Source organism: Mizuhopecten yessoensis, unplaced genomic scaffold (assembly GCF_002113885.1).
Source record: "Mizuhopecten yessoensis strain PY_sf001 unplaced genomic scaffold, ASM211388v2 scaffold10903, whole genome shotgun sequence".
Lineage (NCBI taxonomy): Eukaryota > Metazoa > Mollusca > Bivalvia > Pectinida > Pectinidae > Mizuhopecten > Mizuhopecten yessoensis.
In genome coordinates, this window is record NW_018408779.1 from 143476 (window position 1) to 161965 (window position 18490).

Below are 18490 nucleotides of genomic sequence, written 5' to 3' on the forward strand. Positions count from 1 at the left end.
CATATACTGTCACCTTTATCAGTAAACACTGTACAGCATACACTGTAACCTTTATCAGTAGACACTGTACATCATATAATGTAACCTATATAAGTTAACACTGTACATCATATACTGTAACCTTTATCAGTGGACACTGTACATCATATACTGTAACCTATATCAGTAAACACTGTACAGTATATACTGTAACCTTTATCAGTAAACACTGGACAGCATATACTGTAACCTATATCAGTAGACAATGTACATCATATACTGTAACCTTTATCAGTAATCACTCTACAGCATATACTGTAACCTTTTTCTGTAAACACTGTACATCATATACTGTAACCTTAACAGTAAACACTGTACAGCATATCCTGTAACCTTTATCAGTAAACACTGTACAGCATACACTGTAACTTTTATCAGTAGACACTGTACATCATATAATGTAACCTATATAAGTTAACACTGTACATCATATACTGTAACCTTTATCAGTAATCACTCTACAGCATATACTGTAACCTTTTTCAGTAAACACTGTACATCATATACTGTAACCTATATCAGAAGACACTGTACAGCATATACTGTTACCTTTATCAGTGGACACTGTACAGCATATACTGTAACCTTTATCGGTAAACACTGTACAGCATATACTGTAACCTTTGTCAGTAAACACTGTACAGCATATACTGTAACCTTTATCGGTAAACACTGTACAGCATATACTGTAACCTTTATCATTAAACACCATACAACATGTATTGTCACCTTAATCAGTAAACACTGTACAGCATATACTGTAACCTTTGTCAGTAAACACTGTACAGCATATACTGTATCCTTTATCAGTAGACACTGTACAGCATATACTGTAGCCTATATCAGTAGACACTGTACAGCATATAATGTAACCTTTATCAGTAAACACTGTACAGTATATGCTGTAACCTTTATCAGTAGACACTGTACATCATATACTGTAACCTATATCAGAAGACACTGTACAGCATATACTGTTACCTTTATCAGTAGACACTGTACAGCATATACTGTAACCTTTATCAGTAGACACTGTACAGCATATACTGTAGCCTATATCAGTAGACACTGTACAGCATATAATGTAACCTTTATCAGTAGACACTGTACAGCATATACTGTAACCTTTATCAGTAAACACTGTACAGCATATACTGTAACATTTATCAGTAAACACTGTACAGTATATACTGTTACCTTTATCAGTAAACACTGTACATCATATACTGTAACCTTTTTCAGTAGACACTGTACAGCATATACTGTAACCTATAACAGTAGACACTGTACAGCATATACTGTAACCTATATCAGTAGACACTGTACATCATATACTGTAACCTTTTTCAGTAAACACTGTACATCATATACTGTAACCTTTATCAGTAGACACTGTACAGCATATAATGTAACCTTTATCAGTAAACACTGTACAGGATATACTGTAACCTATATCAGTAGACACTGTACATCATATTCTGTAACCTTTATCAGTAGACACTGTACAACACTGTACATCATATCCTGTAACCTATATCAGTAGACACTGTACATCATATACTGTAACCTTTTTCAGTAGACACTGTACAGCATTTACTGTAACCTTTATCAGTAGACACTGTACAGCATATACTGTAACCTATATCAGTAGACTTATGTTTCTTACACAGTTCAGAGAAAGAGCAGGTAACATTGAATCGGATAATCAACGATAAATCTTCAAAAGGACTTCCAGTACCAAGGTACATTGTACATATCACATAAGGTTACAGTATATAGACCTGGAAATAGTTAAATTGTTATGATAGACATGTGCACTAAATAGGTTATAGTTAAGGATGAAGCACCTTAGCGTTACAGAAATATTGTATCACCTTCTGTACTGAGAAACCTGTTCAATAATTTGATTAATACTAGTAATAAGGATGACATGTCTAGTAGTTTATTGACATTCACTCTAGTCCAGTCTAACATTTGTGATGTTTTCATCATTGTAGACAAAACATTTTATTTTTCTCTACTTGCGGTCAAACCTAGGACCTCTGGGTTATAATAGTCAGATGATCTACCAAATAAGCCTATTTCTAGTATTGGAAGTAATACTAGCCTGACAATTTTTTTCATTTGATGAAGAATAAATAAAAAAATCCAACAATTCTATGAAAGTTTTAATTGTAGCAAAACTAAGGCAACTAAAGTGAATACTTTGGAACGAGTTGGATGAATCTTATTTCTATTCTTATTTTTGAATTTGAATTTTATTTTTTCATTATTATTTTAGATGGATATTGATTCAATATTGTTTTTAATAAACAAGTCTTTTTTCTGACAATCACCAATCTATTGTTTTAAAAGTATCACACCAATTGTCTTAATTAAAATTCCTATGTCATGAAGTCAAAATCACATTAGTTATATATACATGTATATAACATGAAATAAGGCATCATCGACTAGAAAACCTGGGAGTTCGGTAACAGGACATTATTTCTGGTTCTAAAGATATGATGTACATTACAGAAGAACCCCCTGGTGAGGAACAATATCACACCATTTAAAGGGCCCCAATTCTATTACAGAGGACAGAATGCCTGGGTCCTCCATTGTTTACCCTTCCATGTTTACATTTTCACAGTGGGAATTCCTTATACTGTCTGTATTATAACAAGAGGCCCAGAGGGCCTGTATCGCTCACCTGTTTCTTTTGTTACATGAAACTGACATATAGGTAACTTAAGAGCAAATTTGGGAACTAGAACACAAGACATTTTAATATCTCTTAAATGGTTCTGAAGATATTGTTGTTTGAAATTTGAAATTTGAATTTTAAAGCTTTTAACCTGAATTGACATTTGACTCACGACTTGCATTAAAAGTTGACCTTTGACCTCATTACTGTAATAAAGAAAACAATTTACACAGCTGGTCTACATAACATACCCAAGTATCATGACTCTAGTCCAAATGGTTCTGAAGATATTGTTGTTTGAAGTTTTTAACATATTTGACCCCTGTGACCTTGGAAATAGGTCAAGGTCATTTTAATGAGGAAACTTTATAGCACTTCATCACAGGTACCTACTGGCCAAATATTATTACCCTGGGCCTTATGGGACTTGAAAAGAAGATTGTTAAAGCCTTTAACCCATGTTGACCTTTGACCCCCGACTTGCACTTTAAGTTGACCTCTGACCTTATTACTGTAATGAGAAAAAGATTCACACTGCTGGTCTACATAACATACCCAAGTATCATGACTTTAGTCAAAATGGTTCTTATGATATATTGTTGTTTGAAGTTTTTAACATATTTGACCCCTGTGACCTTGAAAGTGGGTCAAGGTCATTTAAATGGGGAACTTTATAGCACTACATCCCAGGTACATACTGGCCAAATATCATGACCCTGGGCTTTATGGAACTTGAGATGTAGATTGTTAAAGCTTTAAACCAAAGTTGACATTTGACTCCCGACTAGCACTTAAAATTGACCTTTGACCTCATTGTCGTCATGAAGTAAAAGATTCACACTGCTTGTCTATATAACATATCCAAGTATCATGACTGTAGTTCAAATGGTTCTTAGGATATTGTTGTTTGAAAGTTTTAACATATTTGACCCCAGTGACCTTGAAAGTAGGTCAAGGTCATTTTAATGGGGAACTTTATAGCACTACATCCCAGGTACCTACTGGCCAAATATCATGACCCTAGGTCCTCCAGTTCTTTAGAAAAGTCGTTCAAAAGAAAAAGTTGACGGACAGACGACGCAGATTAAGGGCCATGTGAGCTAAAAACAATTGTTCTCTGTGATTTTTGGAACTTGTACAAATGAATCCTGGAACCATGTTTTCCCTTTGGGACTTATCAAACTTTTGAGGACCCACAATATCTCTTAATATTTTCAGGACAGAAAAAGATCTTTAAAAATTGCTGAATTCTGTATTGAGGTGTTATATACATGTATATATATACAAGTTTACCACTATGACATGTGTCCTCTCTCCAATGAGTTCTGTCCAAAGATGTTAAGTATTTTCAAGAAAGACATACAGTTAATGTGTTGATGGCATATTTGATACATATACACAGAAAGTACATACATTGACAGCTCTCAAGTAGTTACACAAATATTTTCTATACTTACTAAATTTGTTAAGGGAGATAACTCTAAGATAAATCACCATTTTCTGTATTTGACCGAATGAAAACCCAATCCCTTATAAGCCATTCATATGTCTTTTTTTCTGACCAAGAGTCCCATTCCTTCACCAAAATTTAAAATACCAACATACATGAAAAAATATATGTTTATTATAACTATTTGTTGAGAATTTTGGAAGGTCCTTAAATAATACTAATTTTCCCAAACTGCTAAGGGCCCAGGGCACTTATCAGGTGGGATAATGTGTAAGTCATAACTCCAAAATGTGTTAACAGTTACATGTAACAATACAGATGTCAGAAAAAGAAATCTATCGCAGCATACCTTTACAACCATTTCTTGTTTGATACATATTTCCAAATTAGAGAATTACCAAAATATTAATCATCTGTTTTACAATTGATCGTAGCCTAATAAACATAAAATTTAAATTTTAAAGTATTAATTCAAGTTTTAAGAAAAAGTATGATTCTTTTTTTCCTAAAGAAAGCAAGTAGGGATATTTCTCAAAAATACTTGGACCACATGGAATAAGAAATATCTGAGTTGTCTGCATTGATAAAATGAAGACCCTTTACACCACACAGAAATCGTTAGTGGAGTAACACTCCAACTCAAAATATCTACCAACAGTATAACAACATACATCATGTGATCAATTCCTGTTCTCAGGAGACTGGAACTGTGTTCTGTAGTATAATATTTACCTCTACATAATCCAGCAATCAATTTTACTGTGGATGGGTACTGTGGGCGGATTGGTCGAGTGGTTAACACTCCGGCCTTCCAAGCAGGCGGCCGGGGTTCGATCCCCGAAGTCGACGTACACATGGAATATTCAGAGACAGTGTTTTTCTCCTGCCCACACAACTCCAACAACCCAGGTGGAGTATAAACTGGTCTGGGGTGGGTGTTGCGGTATCTGTGCTGTAGCATTCAAGTGAGGTGACACTATAAATGATACCGTTGGAAGCACGGTCCCACTACAAACAGAACACAATACATCTCCAGCACACACACAGGCATACACACATAGGGAGATATTAGCCAGGGGGCATAGGACTAGTAGTTAGCGCCTGATAAGGCAGCTCCTGCAAATTCCTCAATATTGTATTGGTTAATATATATGCTAATTGTACTGAAGGTATAAAATTGTATATCTATGTACTGTAAAGCCCTTTAGAGTGGCTTATGTTAGCTAGATAGGGCGCAATATCAAATGTTGTATATTTATTTATTTATTTTATTTATCGCATAGTGGTTACCATCTGACATTATAGTCGTGTATATTACATTGTATACTTATTAGTGATATTCTTATACTTATATCAGTTTCAACTACAGATAAATGTATTATATGTTACATCAAGGCAAAAAGGTTTGACCGATCCATCTTAAAACCTTCTTTCCACCTCCCTACCGCTACTCCAGTCACCGATTCCTCTATCGNACGGACGACGACGGACAAAAGGCGATCGCAATAGGTCACTTGAGACTTTGTCTCAGGTGACCTAAAAAGTTACCTTATCAAAGAATATTATTATAAAAAAACATAAATGTACATATATATATTGTTGTTTTAAGGGGAGGACTGTTACAAGTTGTAATAACTTGTTGTCCTATCCTATTGAATCATCGGATCAATAAAATATGTTTAAACTTAACTCATTCACCCCTGAAATTTCATAATAAACGTTTCCAACCTTTGAATTGGCAGAGTTCAAATGTGTCTTCAGGGGTGAATGTGTTAAACTAATCTCTCCATAGCACAGTGGTATTGCATTGCAAAGTAAAGACCCAGTTAGAAATCCCTGTGTTGTATACAGCAGAAATAGATTCTGAGGTGAGTATAATTTTAACTCTATAGGATTTACTTTACAATGTTTGTACATACATCAATTAATGTTTTTCATTTGTTTACCTAAGTAACACATTCATGACTTTTAGTGTAATCAATTTATAGATTAAATCATTTTTGTTTTATTCCGTCAAATATTTGAGTTCTTTTTGATTATCTGACAGCTCAAACATTAATTATAGATATTAAACTTGTAAGGCAAAGTATAACAAGATAATCCATAATCCCCCACTAATAATGATTTCTTTATTTACCGAACTGTACAACTACCTCAGTAAGAGGTCAAAATAAAGATCATAGGGACAGGTTTCTGGTACAGTAATTTTGTCATCTCAAGATATACCTGCATACCAAATTTGGTAAAAAAAGAAAAAGGAGAAAAAGAAGATAAGATCATTAGAGGTCAAAGCAAACTTTTCATACTCCGCCATCATAAGATTTGGTTAATCTTGGTAAAACAGTACAGAAGATGATATGCCTCAGACAATTTTCAAAGGTGAAGGTCAAAGATCAAAGCATGGGTCCCAGTGATGCTCTGCACTCTCGGATGTAAAATAGCATAAAGTTTTGCACTCGACAAACTTTTTAAAAGGATTAAAAGGTCATGGGCAAACCTATATTTCCACCCTCACCAGTCCTCCCCACCCAAGGAACCAGTGAGGAACTTATAAGCAGGTATTCTAATTTTCCCTCTTTGTTGTAGGTTTATAACAGGTATTCTATATATACCTCTGTGTTGTAGGTATATAACAGGTATTCTATATCTACCTCTGTGTTCTAGGTATATAACAGGTATTTTATATCTACCTCTGTGTTGTAGGTATATAACAGGTATTCTATATCTACCTCTGTGTAGTAGGTATATAACAGGTATTCTATATATACCTCTGTGTTGTAGGTATATAACAGGTATTCTATATCTACCTCTGTGTTGTAGGTATATAACAGGTATTCTATATCTACCTCTGTGTTGTAGGTATATAACAGGTATTCTATATCTACCTCTGTGTTGTAGGTATATAACAGGTATTCTATATCTACCTCTGTGTTGTAGGTATATAACAGGTATTCTATATCTACCTCTGTGTTGTAGGTATATAACAGGTATTCTATATCTACCTCTGTGTTGTAGGTATATAACAGGTATTCTATATCTACCTCTGTGTTGTAGGTATATAACAGGTATTCTATATCTACCTCTGTGTTGTAGGTATATAACAGGTATTCTATATCTACCTCTGTGTTGTAGGTATATAACAGGTATTCTATATCTACCTCTGTGTTGTAGGTATATAACAGGTATTCTATATCTACCTCTGTGTTGTAGGTATATAACAGGTATTCTATATCTACCTCTGTGTTGTAGGTATATAACAGGTATTCTATATCTACCTCTGTGTTGTAGGTATATAACAGGTATTCTATATCTACCTCTGTGTTGTAGGTATATAACAGGTATTCTATATCTACCTCTGTGTTGTAGGTATATAACAGGTATTCTATATCTACCTCTGTGTTGTAGGTATATAACAGGTATTCTATATCTACCTCTGTGTTGTAGGTATATAACAGGTATTCTATATCTACCTCTGTGTTGTAGGTATATAACAGGTATTCTATATCTAACTCTGTGTAGTAGGTATATAACAGGTATTCTAAATCTACCTCTGTGTAGTAGGCATATAACAGGTATACTGAGACAGGTATTCTATATCTACCTCTGTGTTGTAGGTATATAACAGGTATTCTATATTTACCTCTGTTTTGTAGGTATATAACAGGTATTCTATATCTAACTCTGTGTTGTAGGTATATAACAGGTATTCTATATCTACCTCTGTGTTGTAGGTATATAACAGGTATTCTATATCTTCCTCTGTGTTGTAGGTATATAACAGGTATTCTATATTTACCTCTGTTTTGTAGGTATATAACGGGTATTCTATATCTAACTCTGTGTTGTAGGTATATAACAGGTATTCTAAATCTACCTCTGTGTTGTAGGTTTATAACAGGTATTCTAAATCTACCTCTGTGTAGTAGGCATATAACAGGTATTCTTTATCTACCTCTGTGTTGTAGGTATATAACAGGTATTCTATATCTACCTCTGTGTAGTAGGTTTATAACAGGTATTCTAAATCTACCTCTGTGTTGAAGGTATATAACAGGTAGTCTGAGACAGGTAATTCTATATCTACCTCTGCGTTGTATGTATATTCCAGGTATTCTGAGACAGGTATTCTATATCTACCTCTGTGTAGGAGGTATATAACAGGTAATTCTTTATCTACCTCTGTGTAGGAGCTGTATATAACAAGTATTCTGAGACAGGTAAGTTATTGATCAGTGTTATGCAGGTATATCACAGATATTTTTGCCAGGTAAGCTACCTAGCTGTGTGGCTATTACAGGTATTACAGAACATGTCATTTATCTACCTGTAGACATTTGTGTAAACAAAAACAATCAGATTACACGACCCTTTAATCACCTGAACATGGTTATCTGTCAAACAGTACCTGTCTTCAATCTGGCAGAAATCACTCATGCAGAACCACACTATTATAAATGAGAATGACCTCTGCGACCCTTGCAGCCCTTGTCAAATTGTCGTATTTAAGTAACGATTGTAGTAGGGTTGATACCTGCACATATCTGTGGAATTTTTACCTGTATTGGCAATCGTCAATACTGAAACACATCAAAGGGGGACGCCGAACCATCCTGTGAGGTTTATTGAAGCAAGACAGAGGTCTAATCCCAGCTTTATCTACCTACAATTGGTAACAACCTTCGGCTCGGTTAGAGACTTGTAAAAATACAATGGTAACAGGTAGCTTAAGATTCCGTCAAAGGTCTCCACTCAATTTCCTGTCAAAACATCGCAGCCATCACCAATCTAATACAGGGGCCACCTTCTGTTGTAAAGGCAGTGACTGTTTTTATTACCCCGTGGTTTTTATCACACCTGAGTAATTAGGGTCAGGAACCTTAGCAGGAGAAATTATCCATTTCAATGATATATTAGCCGAACTGATAGAAGTTTGCTTCAAGCCTTCAAGCTGTTTGACTTTTTTTCTGTTAAGAGGTTGTGCCCTCAAGATCACTGCAGTTTTTACAAGTCATTTTCACAATGTGTGGTATCAGATGTAGTTGAAAAGAAATCTTGAAATCTTTTCAAATCAAATTATGGATCCAGTTAAATCAAAAGCCACAAACTTTAGATTTTATATATTTCAACATCTGTTTGACGATGACAGTTTTTGTGGGCTTTTTTTTAGCAGAGATAATTGTCATTTTTCTTAACTTTAAGGACAGTATTTCAGTTAGAATTGGGATTTTTTTTACCATTTATATGTACTACTGTGACTTTAAATGAAGTTAAAGCCCAATGTCTCTAAGGCTCAATACAAGCTAGTCGGCTTCCTATGTATTACAATCCTAGGCCTTGTGATCTAGAATGTAATTTTAATGCAAATGTAATGTTTCATCAGAGCTACATACAAGCCAAATACCATGACCCTAGGCTTTCTGGGTATTGAAAAGAGTTTAAAATCATTTTAACATAACACTGTAATAATCAGTATTGACCCTTAACCCCGACCAGTTCTCAAAGTTGACTTCTTGACACATACATTAAAAAAAGATGCAAATGGGTGGTCTTTGGTAACCTACTTATATCATGGCCATATATAGGCCTTATAGGTCTTTATAGAAATCATTAGAAGATTTTTAACAGATTTCACCCATGTGACCTTCAAGGAGGTTCAAGGTCATTTATTTGAACAACTTTGATAGCCCTCCATCTTACTTGTACATACATATTTGACAGAATCCATGACTCCAGGGTTTTAAGGTTAATTTTGGTGGCCAGGTGTCACAGTAGTATACCTTGTGAATTTTACTATAGTGATACAGCCTCAACTTAGACCCTATACATGTACAACACACGTTCTGTATTTCACACTGTAGTACCCCAGTAGCTAACGTCCTTTTTGGACTCATCCAATGATTAAATAAAATGAATGAATTGAAACAATGATACAATAATGGACTGAGAACAATTTAGTGTCCTTTGAAGCTATGGTTGTGTGGTCTAATTATTCTGTCCTTGACCTCATTTTAATTTGTCCACCGTTGTTCAAATTTTCTGGAAGGATTTAATTAACTTGGGGTAATGCTGAGCTTTGTTTTGCATCTAGAACAACAGTAGACCTGTGTGTACCTGTGTGTAATAGAGGCATTTAGAACAACTGTAGACTGGCCTGTGTGTAATAGAAGCACTACAACACAAATGTGTTTATCCCATATCTTCGATCACACCTGTTTATTATGTGAATGGATATATTTTATTCTGGCTAAGCCCTCTGAAATCTATGTGATACCTGCGATGAATTCACACAATCTGATATGTCAGATAAATACATGTCTGTGGTTTCGCCCATGTAATCATCTTTAATCGGGACAGGTACTCCAGTTTACTCATACATTAATACCCCCTGTGTGCTTCCATCCAAGCCGTCACAAGTTAAATTAGTTAATGAAACATGTTTCATAATTGCTGTATGAAGTTTAATTTAAGAAAGAACTAGAAAATGTCTGTAAGACATAAATGCCCCCGCTGTCATGTGAAATTAGTTTCAGTGTTCTATAAAAAGTTACAACCCCTTTGACCTTCATACCCTGAAACATGCACACACACAAGGTACTACACTTAAAGTTGATTTCAATATTCATATGTTTTTTTTGTATGTTATTACCATCGCCATAACATATTGAATGAAGTTGCTAAGTGTTTAAATTGAATCAGTAGATGATTTTCTATATATAGCAACAGTGACCTTGGCCTTGACCTTGGAACCCTGAAACACAACAATGTCCGAAGATTACTCATACTTGACCTTTGAATAAAGTTTGACCAAAATCCATGAAAGAATGATGTTGCTAAGTGTTAACATTGAATCGGAACATGACGATTTTCTATATATATAGCAAGTGTGACCTTGGCCTTGACCTGGGATCCCTGAACTACAATGATGTCCGAAGTATAATCATACTTGATCTTTTTATAAAGTTTGACCAAAATCTGTCAAAGAATGAAGTTGCCAAGTGTTTACATTGAATCGGGACGGGACGCGTCCCACGCGATGGGATGCGATGGGACGGGACGGACATTGGTAACACTATATGCCCCCCCATTTTATGGCGGGGGCATAAAAATGGAATTTCACTATACACTGTAGTGTATAAGACCACTGTGACCCAGTGTTCCCATTGAAATTTAGAAAAGGGGGATCATATGATACATTTTGAAGATTCTGTACCCCTAGGTACCTATAGTTATATGAGCCAATTTTTGAAAACTGAGGGTACAACCAACTATTTTAGGGGTGAAAAACCCTCCTTTGGGGGTTTCTGGGAAAATTGGAAGTTCAATGATGACTTTGGTCGCTCTTCATTCCATTTACCTACTAGTAAAATATGATCCTGGGTTTTATGGTTCTATGGAAGAAGTTGATTGCAGATTTCAACAGACTTGATCCCTGTGACCTTTAATGAATGTAAAGAACATTTATTTAACAACTTTAATATTCTTCCATCCAAGATAGTGGACAAGCGTAATGACCTCTCTTAAAACTGTAAATTGTTCACAGATAACAGAAAATGAGAGACGATGGACAAAAACAGCAAAATGAAACTATTACAAACAATACAACACAAACATTTTCTTTTAAAATGAAAATCCTAGAATAAAAGTTAATTTGAAATATTCCATGAATTTAGTCTTTCACCCACATAAAAGTGCCAGGCTTTTCCTAAATTAGTACTGTACTAGGCTGTGATAATTTCCCAAAACTACTGACCAGCTGCCAGTTCCCAAAAAAAAAAAAAACACTGACATATCAACTTATCAACCATTCTACCTCAAATTACATAAGCTGTTTGCCAATAGAGTTGACAATGTGTCAAAACTGTAGGTCCTTGTTTACACTGTCCCAAATTAAATGTTTATCAAACCTATCGCATTACTTTTTAAACTCTGCATGCCCTCAACTAATGGGACTCACAACACTACATGACAGTACAATACCCAGTAACTGAACATGATCATTGTTCAAAGTATGATCAACTTAACATTAGCAAGCAATAAACATGACTTGTAATTTATAACAAAACTAAAACTTAATTCTATTTTCTCAAAGTAAATTTGATGATATATGATAACAAAAACAAAAAAACAGAAATTGTAGCATTTAATGGATTAAACAAAATCTGATAAGAAAGTTACAAAATGATTTTAACAAGTCAAGCTGATATGGCACTGAACAGATGTTTTAAAGACTCTGTAGAAAAAGGATTGTTAGTTTTGCTCTATCATTTTCCTTAATTTCATTTTCAATTTCTTATGTTGATATAAGAAATAAACAAACATTTTCAATTTTTTTTTTTAAATTTAAGCATTTATGTTAAATCTCTGCATTCTCATCCTTAACAAAATATTCAAAAGTTGAATTTCTGTCACACTGTATACATTAAGTTGTTCCCCTTTTCAGACAATGGGACACTGACTGATCTGAATTGTGACAATTTTAATCTCCCTAAAGATTATTGTATTTAACAGATTTTTTTCACTTTATCTCTGTGACAACCCGGGATTTAAGCAAGGAATTTGTTCTGAAGATTTGAGCAGTGTTAATGGATATTCAAATTTGCAGTTTGCAGTTCGATCCATATCATTTACAACTAATCTTGTTTAGATGTAAAATGCGATAAATTTGAATTAAGTTGATAATCTTACAATTTCTGTTAATTTGGTGTTTGTGATATTTGATATATGAAGCAAAATACTGATTCCTATATATATATAATGAAAAGTTCATGTTGTCCATGTGATGGTAGTAATGATAGACAATAACCCCCTCCCTCACGAAATTCTCAACCCGACCATGATATACAAGTTTAACAGTCAATATATAAACATCACTTAATTTTAGAGGTTATTCACGTTATAACCATATCTTCATTTTGACCATTTTGACCCTTGTTGACACAGGGATCAGGACCATTGCATCCTAATATATATACCACCCCTTTGCAGAGAAAATTTAATGAATTCTTTGTCACTTTCATTTTTGTATATTCTTGTTTATTATATTTTAAATTTCATGACATTACTATTAAGTTACAACTGATACATGTTGTGTGATGAATACAGATTTGTATAACTCAGCACATTTCTATTTTTGAAACATTTGATCCTAATTCATATTCATGGTATAAATTGACGTACTTTTTTTTTTTAAACACAAATTTAAAAACACAACCATTTGAATTTACAACAATAGTATTATTCAATCCTTCTGATAATTCATTTCAAAATAACATTAAACAAGTTATAGTCAGATAATAGTGAACCTTATTTTTAAGCAGTAAAAAAGCAAAACTTGAATCATTACATTTAGTGTACGAAGTTTTGTATCAACGTAGTTGAGAAAAAAGTCAGAATATAGAGTACAGGCTCTAGTATTTCATTTTATTTTGAAATAAATTCAGCAAATGAAAACACTGATCATGTTGTATTCTTATATAATAATATGTGTACCCAGTCAAGCAACAAAATTAAGAACATATTTTATGGGGGACAAATACAATCTTACAATAATGCAAGTGTTTGATCAAAGTCATCAGGTTTATTTATAGTCATTTGGATTAAAAGAAACACATTTGTATAAAATATTTTTAAAGAGAAATGATAAACAACCAATAGTTCTAGTTTACACAAAATACCATTGTACTGTACTATGAAGCTGCTACACTGTATGTAGAACTTTGATGATGATGTCACAGACCAGAGTTAGGTTATTGAGATTTTAGTCACTAGTAATACCAATGACCATAACAGATTGATACTCTATGGACAAAAACTTCTGTAGTTTGTCTCAACAAATAGATACATGTATGACACATTCTCAGGTTATTTATGTACTTTTCTATATATGATCCCAAACCAGCCCAAAGCAATGTACAGCGTACAACCACACGGCCATCATCAATACACTACTGTCAATGTACAGCGTACAACCACACGGCCATTATCAATACACTACTGTCAATGAGGAATGCAGTGTTTTTCTCAGACAGATTTTCTTTTTTGTTGTGGGTTTTCTTTTGGGGGGGGGGGGGGGGGGGGGATCAGGGGAGTGTAAATTCTCTCATCTCAGGAGAAATATATTTCTAATTTATGAAGAATGTATACAAATTTCTTATTTGGAATTTTGATTTTTTTTTGTTTTTTCCAAATCATCACCAAATGATGCATCGATAATGTAATATGACGTCATGATGATGTACAGGACATGAGGGCATGTGAAAGCATATTTAAGTATATGTAAAATTATTTTTTGAAAAAGATGTCATCACCAAATATTTCGGGAACCTGCCTGTACATGTTCTCCAGGCGACGGCATTGCACAATCCGTAATTGGATTTGGATCTCTCTTAAATATCTAGACAAATACTTCCTTCAGTGGTGGTAAAGTTTATCTTACGCAGGTAAACATTGTCTTACACATACCATAGTTATAATAATAGCTCCGGTGAAATTCATAAACACACATTCCCTCACTCACAGTTAAACAAATTTTAAATTTTATATAAACTTTTATAAATTTTTCAAATTATAAGTCACCTGTCCGTGATTTGATATAACTGCACCACAGTCGTCACAGCCCAGGAATAATCCTAGAGGGGGCGAAGGACCCCTATAACTAAACTTACCTCTATTGATTTCCATTTTCTTTTAACTTTACATGGAATTGCCCAATTTTGACTCATTTTTCTTTATATTGACTACAATTGCTAAAATCAGAAAATAATCCCTATGATGGTACTATACTTTCAGTTTGTAATTCAGCAACTGACTGCCAACAAAACACACATGCCATACAAGAATAACAATACAGCGCGGTACATGACACAATTTAGTCAGAGTCAGCAGGTGTCTGTTTGATAAAATTATTACCATCTACATCTAGCAGTTTTCAATGGAGTTAATGAAGGTGGTGTTTTATACTGCTATAAATTCTCACTTTTAATTTGTGACATAATTAATACAATGATCTTTTTAATGTCATTATACTTTGTTAAAGTTATTTAAGAGGAATACTTTACAATGAAGCCCCACTTTCCTACACAAAGCCAGGGTTCATGTTCAAATGAGAATTATTTCAAAAGTTTTCCAACATTTGTATTTTTTTCTAACAGGAGAGCTTGCAAACACTGCATGCTGTGAATATGCAAAAAAACATAAAATGTATGTCTAACAGTCACACTCTCTACGTCCGACCTTCTTTTGTTAAATTTTGTTGTATTCTTGAAATCACTCAGCTTAAATTGTACTAAAAGATCAAAAGATAGGGTTGAAGATTCTAGATAGTAATTCATGTTTATGGAAATAACTTGGGTACAAATAAATTGACCAGGAAAAACACAAATCTGTTAAAACTATAGGCTAAACTAATAATAGTCACTTGACTAACAATATTAATGTAATGCTGTATGATCATTAGACATTACAAAGATGCATTTGCAATTTCACATGATGCTTTTATGGGCCAACATTCCAGCTTTATTTTTTACTAAGCTCTCTTTTACTAACCTAGATTCTAATGCCAATATATATGTTTTTCCAAAACTAGAACCACGCTGAACAGTGGGTATTTACAGTAAAAATATTGACCTATATATCTAGTTTATAAAAGCTGTTTAAAGACTATTTACCTGTCTAAAGTTTTGTTATGAAATGTAGAGCAGTTCATCTTCCGACCTTATTAGCTGACCACTGCGGAACACTGAATAACATGTGCACGCATAAGCACACAAAACTACCCTTACCTTATTCTCCAAGTGTTGCAGGCATCAGCATGGCGGAATATAAATAAATCCCAAATAATTAAGGTCACATCTCTAGACGGAATGGAAACAACCCTTGCCGATATCTTTGAGGACTTTGATAGCCAGGAGTGACTTCTCATTTAGTCAAGACCACGTACAGACACACACCTACCAAGCTCAAAGTAAACAAAACTCCACATGATAGCAGACGTTACCGTAACTCCACACCCTGGGACCGTCACAAAGGACAACCCTTTTTACTGAGTAGGTCGTCAGTCCATGCGTCAGCAGTGTCGGAAGAGTCCACGCGTCCGGGATATCACTGAAGTGGAACTGTATGGTGTCGATCGTCGGCGACCAGATAGCTCAATTGGTAGAGCGTCCGTCTAGACTGAGTTCGGTGGGTCCCAGCTTCGAATCCTAGGTCGGTGGGTGCGTTAATTTCCTCTCTGTCGTGTTACATCACATTAGAGTTGACATGCTTATCGCGTTAAACAAACGTCCGTCCACACGTCTACCATCACTGTACCCAGCACGGGACTATACCCAGCACAGGACCGTACCCAGAACGGGACCGTACCCAGCCCGGTACGGTCCAAAAACGGGACTATACCCAACACGGGACTGTACCCGGTACGGTCCAAAAACGTGACTGTACCCAGAACGGGACCGTACCCAAAACGGGACTGTACCAAAAAAGGGACTGTATCCAGCACGAGACTATACCCAAAACGGGACTGTACCAAAAACGGGACTGTATCCAGCACGGGACCGTACCCAGCATGGGACTGTACCAAAAACGGGACTGTACCCAAAACGGGACTGTACCCAGAACGGGACCGTACCCAAAACGGGACTGTACCAAAAACGAGACTGTACCCAAAACGGGACTGTACCCAGAACGGGACCGTACCCAAAATGGACTGTACCCAAAACGGGACCGTACCAAAAACGGGACTGTACCCAGAACGGGACACTTGTGGCAAAACGGCCCAAGAAACTGTCATGAAATGTAAAGAAGTATATTTATCTACAGAACTGTATGCAGTTTTCACTGGATGATACTTTTATGACAATTTAACTGTATAAAAGCTTTTTATGTTAATGACTATCGTTAAATGGACAAATTAAATGTAAGAATAATTTAAAAAAAAACTTGTTTGGAGAAGAAATATATCTAGAAATCCCTTTGACTCTATAATATTTGTAGTGTGTATCCCAGATCCTGATTTATTTTATATTTCTATATTTCATTTTGTTTCTTAAACATGAATCCAAATCCTCGTTATAACTCAACTGGCAACACTGTTGCTAAAATAAGCACTCGTCAAAATCCGAGGGATTTACTGTGATGTACTCTGTGTCTCGACTTTTTACAATCACATCTATGTCAATTAGTGTCGGGAGATTTAACATAGTGTTATAAATGTCCGAACATCCACGAGATTTAGAGTGCGAGGAGATGGAGCCGTATGGAGTATCTCGTACGATCTGATTAACCCTTTCAGCCCTATGTAACTTGAGTGAACTCTACCATGCATTAATTTGGAAGAGTCCAGTATGGTCTACAGTGGTGAAAGGGTTAAAAACCAGATCCAAAAGTTGAGTATGAGAACAGTTTCATGAATACGGACCCTGATGCATTACTTAGGAACCATGACATGTTCGATTGGGCGATATGTCTCAGACTTGTCATTGGTGATCATGTTTCTGGCCAAAATAACACAGATACCGTCTCCTACCCCAGCTTCGTAGTGTAAAATAAGGAGGCGAAAACAACAACTTTTACATACCCTGCATACTTTTATCGTCATTTGACACTTTTGTTACATGATTTCTTTTTAAAAACATGAGTACCTCGTATCTGAGAAAAAAATATCACATAGAACTAGAACAATATTAGTTTGTGTATTTCATTAATCGCCGTATTCTACGCGAGCTTTTTGATGCAATTCAGAGAGATCGTTTTTAAAAATCCCTAGTCCAATCATTTATTGTGTATAGTTGTGTTGTCGAAACAACTTTTGCATCAGGCATCTGATTTCGTCCGACCTACAAACGAAAGAAAAAGCTTCATCGAATAAAACCTCATTTAATTAGAGTAAAACCTCATTAGTCCGGACTGTGTCAGAGTAAAACCTCATTAGTCCGGACTGTGTCAGAGTAAAGCATTCTTAGTCCGGACTGTGTTAGAGTAAAACCTCATTAGTCTGGTCTGTGTTAGAGTAAATCATCATTAGTCTGGTCTGTGTTAGTAGAGTAAAACATCATAAGTCCGGACTGTGTCAGAGTAAAACCTCATTAGTCCGGACTGTGTTAGAGTAAAACCTCATTCGTCCGGACTGGGTCAGAGTAAAACCTCATTAGTCTGGTTTGTGTTAGAGTAAAACCTCATTAGTCCGGACTGTGTCAGAGTAAAACCTCATTAGTCCGGACTGTGTTAGAGTAAAACCTCATTAGTCCGGACTGTGTAAGAGTAAAACCTCATTAGTCCGGACTGTGTCAGAGTAAAACCTCATTAGTCCGGACTGT

At 35.1% G+C, this 18490-nt stretch overlaps 1 protein-coding gene across 2 annotated transcripts in view; it reads right to left on the reverse strand.

Moving 5' to 3' along the window:
* The window catches only part of LOC110463419 (hydroxysteroid 11-beta-dehydrogenase 1-like protein), a 114499-nt gene extending 98347 nt beyond the window's left edge, over window positions 1-16152 (reverse strand). For both annotated transcript variants that reach the window (XM_021518005.1, XM_021518003.1), the window contains exon 1: window positions 15959-16152. The gene's annotated coding sequence lies outside the window, so the exon portion shown is untranslated. The remainder of the gene's footprint in view (window positions 1-15958) is intronic.
* Between the last annotated feature and the right edge of the window lie 2338 nt (window positions 16153-18490).